Here is a 10,675-nt window from a genome sequence, read left to right on the forward strand (position 1 = left end):
CAAGGCAGACGAAACCTCACACAATAGCGGAGACACGCATCCTCCCCGCTTGCAAAAAAATTGTAGGTGTCATTCTGGGTCCAGATGCCGCAAATGAGCTATCCAAAGTGCCGTCGTCTGATAATACAATGAAAAGAAGGATCGACGACATGTCAGGAGACATTGAGCAACATTTGACAGAGAAACCACAGGCGAGCGGCAGATTGTCCCTCCAACTGGACGCATCTACTGCCATAAGTGGGGCCGCAGCCCGACTTCTGGCAAACGTCAGATATGTTGATGGTGACTCTATCAAAGAGACTTTTTTTTTCTGCAAAGAAATGGAAAGCCATACAACGGGAGAAGAAATATTCAGGGTTACCGATAAGTATTTAGAAGAGAACAATCTGAGCTGGAATATGTGCGTCAGTCTTTGCGCAGATGGTGCGGCAGGCATGACGGGGAGAGTGAAAGGATTTATTGCTCAGGTGAAAGCACAAAATCCACATATTGTGACAAACCACTGCATTTTGCATCGAGAGGCATTAGTTGCAAAAACCATGCCCCCGGAGTTGACCGAGGTGCTGAATCAGGCTGTGCAGAGGCGGGTGAATTACACTGAAATCTCGCCTCTTCTCCCAGCTGTGCGCCGAGATGGGAGCCGGCCACCAAAGTCCTATCCCGTCTTTATGAGCTTCGGGAAGAGCTTTTAGAATGTTCACCTGAACACGCTGTCCCACATAAGGACAAGCTCGCGGATGAGAGGCGGTGCGCCAGGCTGGCTCACCTTGCGGACATATTTGGGCATCTGAACGAGTTGAACGCCAAGCTTCAGGGCAGGAATGAAAATATTTGATCATCCACAGACAAGATTCTGTGGGGGGTTTATGGGCAAAATGATTCTTTGGGACAGGGCTCCATGGAGATGTTCCCGCTGGCATCAGCTGCGCCACAGGCAGCTGGAGCGCGCTGAAGCCTGAAGACCTGAAGACCTTAAAAGACAGGTTTGAGCGCCGCACGTGTGGCTGACATCGAGGACTATGACTGGATCCGAGACCCATTCAACCAGGAATCCTCAACAGAAAAGCTCACGCTGAAAGAGAGAGAGAGGACTGCGCAGAGCTCCGTGTGGACCGCACACTGAAACTCAAATGTAGTGAGCTCCCACTGGATCAGTTTTGGTTGGCTTCTGCATCGGAGCTTGTCCAACCACGCCATTGAGCAACGGCTTCTTTTCCCCGCTACCTGCCTGTGTGAGTTGGCGTTCTCCTCTCTAGTTCACATGAAGAACAACAGGAGGTCGCGGCTCTCGGTTGAACAGGACTTGCGAGTGGCCCTGTCCTCAGTGCCACCGAGGATTAAAGAAACCTGCGCGCCCCGACAGGCACATGTATCTCACTAATTGGAAGTAGGCAAAACTATTTACAATAGCACGTTTCAATGCTGATTACTGAAATGTTACTTTTATCATTTATAGTTCATGGGCAGTGCAGCTTCATTGCATTGGCAGTTCTCTGTGCTGAATTTCTGCGTTCTGAGTTTCCTTTGCATAATATTTGATTTTGTAACCTGTCTGGTTTAAATGAGTGTGTTGCTGCTTTGATGAAGCCTAATTTGATCAAGTTTCAAATTATTATTTTTTAATATTTCGTAAATAAACATTTCACGTGTAATATAGTTGTCTTTGTCACATTTTTTTGGCATTAGAATATAATTATGCACATTTACAGATATTTGCACACACACGTGCACACGAACGTGCACTAGTAACACGTGCACACAAACACGTGCACACACACACAAATGCACACACACGTGCACTAGTAGCACGTGCACACAACCACGTGCACACACAAATGCATGTGCACAAACACACACATTCAGACGCAAACACACACATACGCACATGCACACAAACACGTGCACACGCACATGCACAGACGTGCACTAGCATGTGCACACACATGCACATGCACACACAAATGCACACGCACACACACACACGTGCACTAGCACGTGCACACACACAAATGCACTAGCACACACATACGCACGTGCACAAACACACGCGCACTGGCACGTGCACATGCACACGCACGTGCACACACACGTGCACACACATGCACACGCACGTGCACACACACACGTACACTAGCACGTGCACACACACAAGCGCACGTGCACACACACACGTACACTAGCACGTGCAAACACACGTGCACGTACGTGCACTAGCATGTGCACACGCACGTGCACTACCACGTGCACACACATGCACATGCACACACACACGTGCACACACACATACGCACGTGCACAAACATACATGCACTAGCACGTGCACACGCACTTGCACGCACGTGCACACACACGTGCACTAGCACGTTCACACACACACGAGGAGTCTCTGCCTAAGGAGGGAGGAGTCTCTGTATCAAGGGGAGGAGTCTCTGTCTTAGGGGAGGAGTCTCTTTGTCAGGGGGAGGAGTCTTGGGGGAGGAGTCTCTTTCTTGGGGGAGGAGTCTTAGGGGGAGGAGTCTCTGTCTTAGGGGGTGGAGTCTTAGGTGGAGGAGTCTCTGTCTTGGGGGAGGAGTCTTAGGGGGAGGAGTCTCTGTCTTAGGGGAGGAGTCTCTGTGTCAGGGGGAGGAGTCTCTGTCTTAGGGGAGGAGTCAGTGTCAGGGGGTGGAGTCTTAGGGGAGGAGTCTCTGTCTTAGGAGGGAGGAGTCTCTGTCTTAGGGGGAGGAGTCTCTGTCTTAGGACGGAGGAGTCTCTGTCTTAGGGGAGGAGTTTCTGTCTTAGGGGGTGGAGTCTTAGGGGTGGAGTTTCTGTCTTAGGGGAGGAGTTTCTGTCTTAGGGGTGGAGCCTCTGTGTCAGGGGGAGGAGTCTCTGTCTTAGGGGTGGAGCCTCTGTCTTAGGGGAAGAGTTTCTGTCTTAGGGGGAGGAGTCTCTGTCTTAGGAGGGAGGAGTCTCTGTCTTAGGGGGAGGAGTCTCTGTGACAGGGGGAGGAGTCTTAGGGGAGGAGTCTCTGTCTTAGGGGGTGGAGTCTCTGTCATAGAGTCTCTTTCTCAGGGGGTGGGGTCTCTGTCATAGAGTCTCTTTCTCAGGGGGTGGGGTCTCTGTCTTAGGGGGAGGAGTCTCTGTCTCAGGGGGTGGAGTTTTAGGGGTGGAGTTTCTGTCTTAGGGGGTGGAGTCTGTCTTAGGAGGGAGGAGTCTCTGTCTTAGGGGGAGGAGTCTCTGTCTTAGGAGGGAGGAGTCTCTGTCTTAGGGGGAGGAGTCTGTTTTAGGGGGAGGAGTCTTAGGGGGAGGAGTCTCTGTCTTAGGGGAGGAGTCTCTGTGTTAGGGGGAGGAGTCTCTGTCTTAGGGGAGGAGTCAGTGTCAGGGGGTGGAGTCTTAGGGGTGGAGTTTCTGTCTTAGGGGAGGAGTTTCTGTCTTAGGGGTGGAGCCTCTGTGTCAGGGGGAGGAGTCTCTGTCTTAGGGGTGGAGCCTCTGTCTTAGGGGAAGAGTTTCTGTCTTAGGGGGAGGAGTCTCTGTCTTAGGAGGGAGGAGTCTCTGTCTTAGGGGGAGGAGTCTCTGTGACAGGGGGAGGAGTCTTAGGGGAGGAGTCTCTGTCTTAGGGGGTGGAGTCTCTGTCATAAAGTCTCTTTCTCAGGGGGTGGGGTCTCTGTCATAGAGTCTCTTTCTCAGGGGGTGGGGTCTCTGTCTTAGGGGGAGGAGTCTCTGTCTCAGGGGGTGGAGTCTTAGGGGTGGAGTTTCTGTCTTAGGGGGTGGAGTCTGTCTTAGGAGGGAGGAGTCTCTGTCTTAGGGGGAGGAGTCTCTGTCTTAGGAGGGAGGAGTCTCTGTCTTAGGGGGAGGAGTCTGTTTTAGGGGGAGGAGTCTCTGTTTTAGGGGGAGGAGTCTTAGGGGGAGGAGTCTCTGTCTTAGGGGAGGAGTCTCTGTGTCAGGGGGAGGAGTCTCTGTCTTAGGGGAGGAGTCAGTGTCAGGGGGTGGAGTCTTAGGGTAGGAGTCTCTGTCTTAGGAGGGAGGAGTCTGTCTTAGGGGGAGGAGTCTCTGTCTTAGGACGGAGGAGTCTCTGTCTTAGGGGAGGAGTTTCTGTCTTAGGGGGTGGAGTCTTAGGGGTGGAGTTTCTGTCTTAGGGGAGGAGTTTCTGTCTTAGGGGTGGAGCCTCTGTGTCAGGGGGAGGAGTCTCTGTCTTAGGGGTGGAGCCTCTGTCTTAGGGGAAGAGTTTCTGTCTTAGGGGGAGGAGTCTCTGTCTTAGGAGGGAGGAGTCTCTGTCTTAGGGGGAGGAGTCTCTGTGACAGGGGGAGGAGTCTTAGGGGAGGAGTCTCTGTCTTAGGGGGTGGAGTCTCTGTCATAGAGTCTCTTTCTCAGGGGGTGGGGTCTCTGTCATAGAGTCTCTTTCTCAGGGGGTGGGGTCTCTGTCTTAGGGGGAGGAGTCTCTGTCTCAGGGGGTGGAGTCTTAGGGGTGGAGTTTCTGTCTTAGGGGGTGGAGTCTGTCTTAGGAGGGAGGAGTCTCTGTCTTAGGGGGAGGAGTCTCTGTCTTAGGAGGGAGGAGTCTCTGTCTTAGGGGGAGGAGTCTGTTTTAGGGGGAGGAGTCTCTGTCTTAGGGGGAGGAGTCTCTCTATCAGGGGGAGGAGTCTGTTTTAGGGGAGGAGTCTATGTATCAAGGGGAGGAGTCTCTGTTTTAGGGGGAGGAGTCTATGTTTCAGGGGGAGGAGTCTCTGTTTTTAGTGGGAGGAGTCTCTGTCTTAGGGGAGGAGTCTCTGTTTCAGGGGGAGGAGTCTATGTATCAAGGGGAGGAGTCTCTGTTTCAGGGGGAGGAGTCTCTTTCTTAGGGGGAGGAAACTATGTATCAGGGGGAGGAGTCTCTGTTTTATTTGGAGGAGTCTGTTTTAGGGGGAGGAGTCTATGTATCAGGGGGAGGAGTCTCTGTTTTAGTGGGAGGAGTCTCTGTCTTAGGGGGAGGAGTCTCTGTCTTAGGGAGAGGAGTCTGTTTTAGGGGGAGGAGTCTATGTATCAGGGGGAGGAGTCTCTGTTTTAGGGGGAGGAGTCTCTGTATCAGGGGGAGGAGTCTCTGTCTTAGGGGGAGGAGTCTCTGTCTTAGGGGGAGGAGTCTCTCTATCAGGGGGAGGAGTCTGTTTTAGGGGGAGGAGTCTATGTATCAAGGGGAGGAGTCTCTGTTTTAGGGAGAGGAGTCTATGTTTCAGGGGGAGGAGTCTCTGTCTTAGGGGGAGGAGTCTCTGCTTTAGTGGGAGGAGTCTCTGTTTTAGGGGGAGAAGTCTATGTATCAGGGGGAGGAGTCTGTTTCAGGGGGAGGAGTCTCTCTATCAGGGGGAGGAGTCTATGTATCAGGGGGAGGAGTCTCTGTTTCAGGGGGAGGAGTTTCTGTATCAGGAGGAGGAGTCTCTGTATCAGGGGGAAGGAGTCTATGTTTCAGGGGGAGGAGTCTATGTTTCAGGGGGAGGAGTCTCAGTCTCAGGGGGAGGAGTCTGTTTTAGGGGGAGGAGTCTCTGTATCAGGGGGAGGAGTCTCTGTTTTAGTGGGAGGAGTCTCTGTTTCAGGGGGAGGAGTCTCTGTCTTAGGGGAGGAGTCTCTGTTTTAGGGGGAGGAGTCTCTGTCTTAGGGGGAGGAGTCTATGTATCAGGGGGAGGAGTCTATGTATCAAGGGGAGGAGTCTCTGTTTTAGGGGGAGGAGTCTCTTTCTTAGGGGGAGGAGTCTGTTTTAGGGGGAGGAGTCTCTTTCTTAGGGGGAGGGAACTATGTATCAGGGGGAGGAGTCTCTGTTTTAGTGGGAGGAGTCTCTGTTTCAGGGGGAGGAGTCTCTGTCTTAGGGGAGGAGTCTCTGTTTTAGGGGGGAGGAGTCTCTGTATCAGGGGGAGGAGTCTATGTATCAAGGGGAGGAGTCTCTGTATCAGGGGGAGGAGTCTGTGTAAGGGGGAGGAGTCTATGTATCAAGGGGAGGAGTCTATATTTCAGGGGGAGGAGTTTGTCACACGCGTGTGCACGTGCACATGTACACATGCACGTACGTTTACGCACAAACACACACCAGCACACATGCACACGCAAACATGCACAAACACACACTTAGACACGTCTCTTCTGTAGTTCAAACTCCTTTGTCCTTCATATGTATCCATTCGAAGTAGGTTCCACGCATAAAGCCCTTTAAATGACCTTTTTTGAGAAAGAAACACAGGAATAGCCTTCTTTTGCGGAGTTAAGACGAAATACGGATCTTTGCTATAAAAGGAATTCCTTCAGTCAAAACAAGTTGAAACTCCTTTGTCCTTCATATGTATCCATTCGAAGTAGGTTCCACGCATAAAGCCCTTTAAATGACCTTTTTTGAGAAAGAAACACAGGAATAGCCTTCTTTTGCGGAGTTAAGACGAAATACGGATCTTTGCTATAAAAGGAATTCCTTCAGTCAAAACAAATTGAAACTCCTTTGTCCTTCATATGTATCCATTCGAAGTAGGTTCCACGCATAAAGCCCTTTAAATGACCTTTTTTGAGAAAGAAACACAGGAATAGCCTTCTTTTGAGGAGTTAAGACGAAATACGGATTTTTGCTAAAAAATGAATTCCTTCAGTCAAAACAAGTTCAAACTCAATTTCAAATTTCAAATTTGAAATTTCAAATAATGTCATGTAAATCGAATTATAATGTAACTAAATAAAAAGCTTGTTGCATATCTGCAACTGTGGGTGCTACAAGTTTAAACACTCACCTGGCAGGCCCCTAACCCCAGCCTTAACCCTAGCCCTAACTCTAGCCCCAGCCTTAACCCTAGCCCTAACTCTAACCCCAGCCTTAACCCTAGCCCTAACTCTAACCCCAGCCTTAACCCTAGCCCTAACCCTAACCCCAGCCTTAACCCTAACCCCAGCCTTAACCCTAACTCTAACTCTAACTCTAACCCTAACCCTAACCGGTCCCATATATATTAACATGATCAATTAATTAATAGCTTAAACCTCATTTTATAACGTTTTGTTTCATTATTGACATTGTTAAGCCCTTATGATGAGTAAAAATGCTGCATGACAATGCTTTATAAATAAAAGTTTTATTACAACCAGTTCAATGATCACAAAATAGCACCACTTCCACAAAAACAACTTCAGATCAATTCAACAGTTAGAAATACCAACAGCCACCACAACACGAAACAGTATCAAAGCAGCTTCATCACCAAGAAAAAAGGGGGGGGGGGGGGCACCATACAGTGATCCAATACGGCGCTATTAATGAAAGTATGAAACTCTGAAGGATAAAAAACATGTCAACCACTCGAGAGGAAGAACTGACTGTATTAAGCCACTCAAAGAGCGTTGAGAAACACCAGCTGTTTGAGCTTGGAGGGAGAGGGAGAGGAAGGAGAGGGAGAGGGAGAGGGAGAGAAAGGAGAGGGGGGGGGGGGGGGGGGGAGAAGAGAGGAGGAGAGAAGAAGAGGAGGAGAGAAGAAGAGGAGGAGAGAAGAAGAGGAGGAGAGAAAGAGATTCGGAGCGGATTGTAGCGATTTGCCGAGACGAAGTCTCGGCACATTTCGCTACATTCCGCGAGGGGACACGCCCCCGCGCGTGCGGCAGGGTCCTCGCCAGCCGCTCGCTCTATTTATGTCCCTCTGAGCTCGCGCCCCTCTGACTCACGGTTGCGCCAACAGAGCGGGAAAAGGCTTCAAACTGCCTTGTTCATTCACACAGAGCAGCTCTTCCCCAGCTCGGCCGGCTGCTCCCTCCCTCCCTCCTCGCTGGGACTCAGGCTCTGCTGCCGCTGCTGCTGCTGCTTCACCTCCTTCGCCTTTTCCTCTGCCACACACACACAGGCATGATGGGAAATGTGGGCCGGTCTCTTCTTCTTCTCTTCTTTCTTCACTTCATTTATTAGTATTATTATTACAACTCATCAGTGCTGACAACAATATTATTGGCTGGGCTAAACAGGAAGCCGTTCTTAAGGAAGGCAAACGGGGAGAAAAGGCTAACACAGGCTAACTGATGCCCAGGTACAAGCAGTTCTAAAAGTTCTAAAAGTCCAGCCTTGAGTTGATTAAGGCTGTAACAACATCAGCTGTTGTCGAGTGTTGGACAGAGGAGTATGAACAACTACATCCGCTGGCTGGACCACAATCTGGGAGCAAGTTGCTCCGGATCGGTTCCTTTGTGCAGCAGAGGTCTGGGAGCTCTTTGTCGAGGCTGCAGAGAAAGATAAAGGTATTTGGCATCAAAACACAAACCGCGTGGGAGCAAAACGCCACAGCCTGAACTCAGAATGTCACAGGTTTGATCCACTGGGACAGTGCTGCTTTGGAAAGGAGCATTTACACCTCCCACAATCGATTCAAATCGAGGCAAAACCTTGCATTTAACCAAAACTTCTGCATTCAGTTGTGGATTTCTTTCATTTTACTAGCCTTTACACCCATTTATTAGAAATATGGACTTTCTAAGCGCTGTTATTTGAATTGTGAATGTGAACTCGTGCTTTAAATTGTTAAATGTTGTATAAATAAAGTGTTAATGTAAGTTGAGTTATGCAACAGGTTGTTTCAGGCGAGCAAATATGTTAAAAATGGGGCCCAGATGGACTTCTGCACTGCTAATGAATCCCATAAAGTAGCTGTTTATATTGGCAGCGGTGACAATTTCAGTTGTATGAAGGGAGCAGGATGATGATATTTCTTCTTTTCTTTCTTCTTTTTGTCCCAGTGGGTTTTATGTGTATTACAATGTGTTTGTTTTTCTTGTAAACAGGATTTTTTGGGGTGTTTAGAGTAACATTCCTGGATAATGTCCATCTGTGGTACTGAGGACAACGTGCAGCACGAGTCCTCAGCTCTTAATCTTATTTTACAGCAAAAGATGCAACTGCTTGTGTCACATTTATTCGTTTTTTTTCAACAACAAGCCTCGACTTGGACATCTGTGAAAAGCATGAATGTACATTACTGATATATGGTGAACATTTGGGAGACATTAAGTTATAGAACTAAACACTGTTGTTTCAGCATAAATACTGTAATGATATAAACAGAAAAGTATAAATCAATGTAAAGCTTTTGTCATGAACTGAATGTTCAATTACAACATATTATACGTGCTTCATTTGTCAAACATTATTGGTTTACTCAGTTTTTGATGCATTGCAGCCCTCTGGAGGAGCCTCTCGGTAAACTTGAACCATTTCTTTCCTCTTGTCCTTACAAAAAATATTTAAAAAACACAACTTGGCAAAGCTCATTTCCACCTCTGTGATGGAAGCATGAATGCATCTTTGTTGCAGCCTGAAACGTCAAAATGGATTAATATTAGCAAACTAAACTAAGGTGGTAAAACAAAACATGAAATATAATGTGTTTAGATTGTAGGCAATGAAATAAAAGTCAAAGTAAATGTAAGAAACACTGAAAGTGTTTGGTTGGATTTTCCATGTGCAGGCCATGAATTAAACAAAAAGACCACTCAAATACTTCCCAACAGAAAAAGAAAAAACTAAAATAAGATCATATACCTGAGAAATGGTCAGTATGTGTTTTTTATATTCTGCATGGAAAGCAAAGCTTTTGGCTAAAAATACAGTTTAGAGTTGAATTAAATCACAAGTTGGAATTGTAGGTTATGACAGAGTATATAAAAAAAGAAACTCCTTTTAAAACAATATTGTTAGTAGTGCTGCTAGATCAGATTATGATTATGTTTCTATCTATCTATGGTGAAGCCTTTACAAATAGGCTGCAGGTTACAAATGTTCTCACTTTTATTTGATTGGTCCGTATCTAATTTCACGATAAAAATCTGACACAGGAGATGGCGCCAGATCTTCCCTGAAGGCATCCTCCAATCTGCAAATCAGCTGTTAAAATACTGGATATGTTGAAGTCATGTGTCTTTTGTTCCTCTTTGTAAAGCTTGCATCCCACGGGCTCATGAACGTTGGAAAACTCGAAGGCTTTCTGCCAGAGATTTACAGCTCGGCTCTCTTTAACTCCTCTGTTCAGATTATGAGAGCGTATTTTGGATTTGTGTGTCTGATCTGCTGGAAAAAGACGTGCAGAGTGACAGGCTTGTCCAAACCTCTCTCCATCTGTCATCCTGGTGGAAAACTGCTTTTATTCTCACCTTTCACCTCTGTCAAATAACTCATTTTGCTTTCTGTTTCTTGGGCTCATCCTTCACTTCTTTAGCGTTTCAGTCACAGAAGCACTTGCTCTTCAAGTCAAAGCCTGCAGAGAAACAGAAACCCATTAAACGTGTCGGAATGTAACATCCCTGTAAGGTCATGTGATCAATGGCAGCGAGGAGATGAGTAGGAACATGTCTATCCTGACCGACAGGTCTGTGTTACGGCGTGCCATTAACAGCCAAACCAGCGTAAACAAACCTGCATCTGGAGTGCCTCGGGGCACGCTCAGTTCTGACGAAATATGATCAGTGTGCAAGTGCCCATCAGGACGTCATTACAAAAACTCTGTGTGGGATTGTGTGTGAATACTGGGAGAAGGGGGTAGATCTACAGCAAGTGCATGTATATTCACTCTGCCTTTGTTTCTTCAGCAACTCCTTAAGCCGTTTCAAGACATTACAGAGCAGAGAGCTCATCACAGCATGCACTGTGCCCACAAATCAAAGGCTGCATCCTGTGAAGTCCACATTTCAAGATGATAATAATAAGGTATAAGAATAACGTTGTAAC

At 47.8% G+C, this 10,675-nt stretch overlaps 1 long non-coding RNA gene across 1 annotated transcript; it reads right to left on the reverse strand.

The window, feature by feature from the left end:
- Positions 1 to 9,240: 9,240 nt before the first annotated feature.
- LOC142370295 (uncharacterized) lies at positions 9,241 to 10,449 on the reverse strand. The gene is made up of 2 exons (XR_012767836.1): positions 9,738 to 10,449; positions 9,241 to 9,266 (listed from the first exon to the last, which is right to left on the reverse strand). It is a non-coding gene; the product is annotated as an uncharacterized LOC142370295 (long non-coding RNA).
- Between the last annotated feature and the right edge of the window lie 226 nt (positions 10,450 to 10,675).

Source organism: Odontesthes bonariensis, chromosome 20 (assembly GCF_027942865.1).
Source record: "Odontesthes bonariensis isolate fOdoBon6 chromosome 20, fOdoBon6.hap1, whole genome shotgun sequence".
Lineage (NCBI taxonomy): Eukaryota > Metazoa > Chordata > Actinopteri > Atheriniformes > Atherinopsidae > Odontesthes > Odontesthes bonariensis.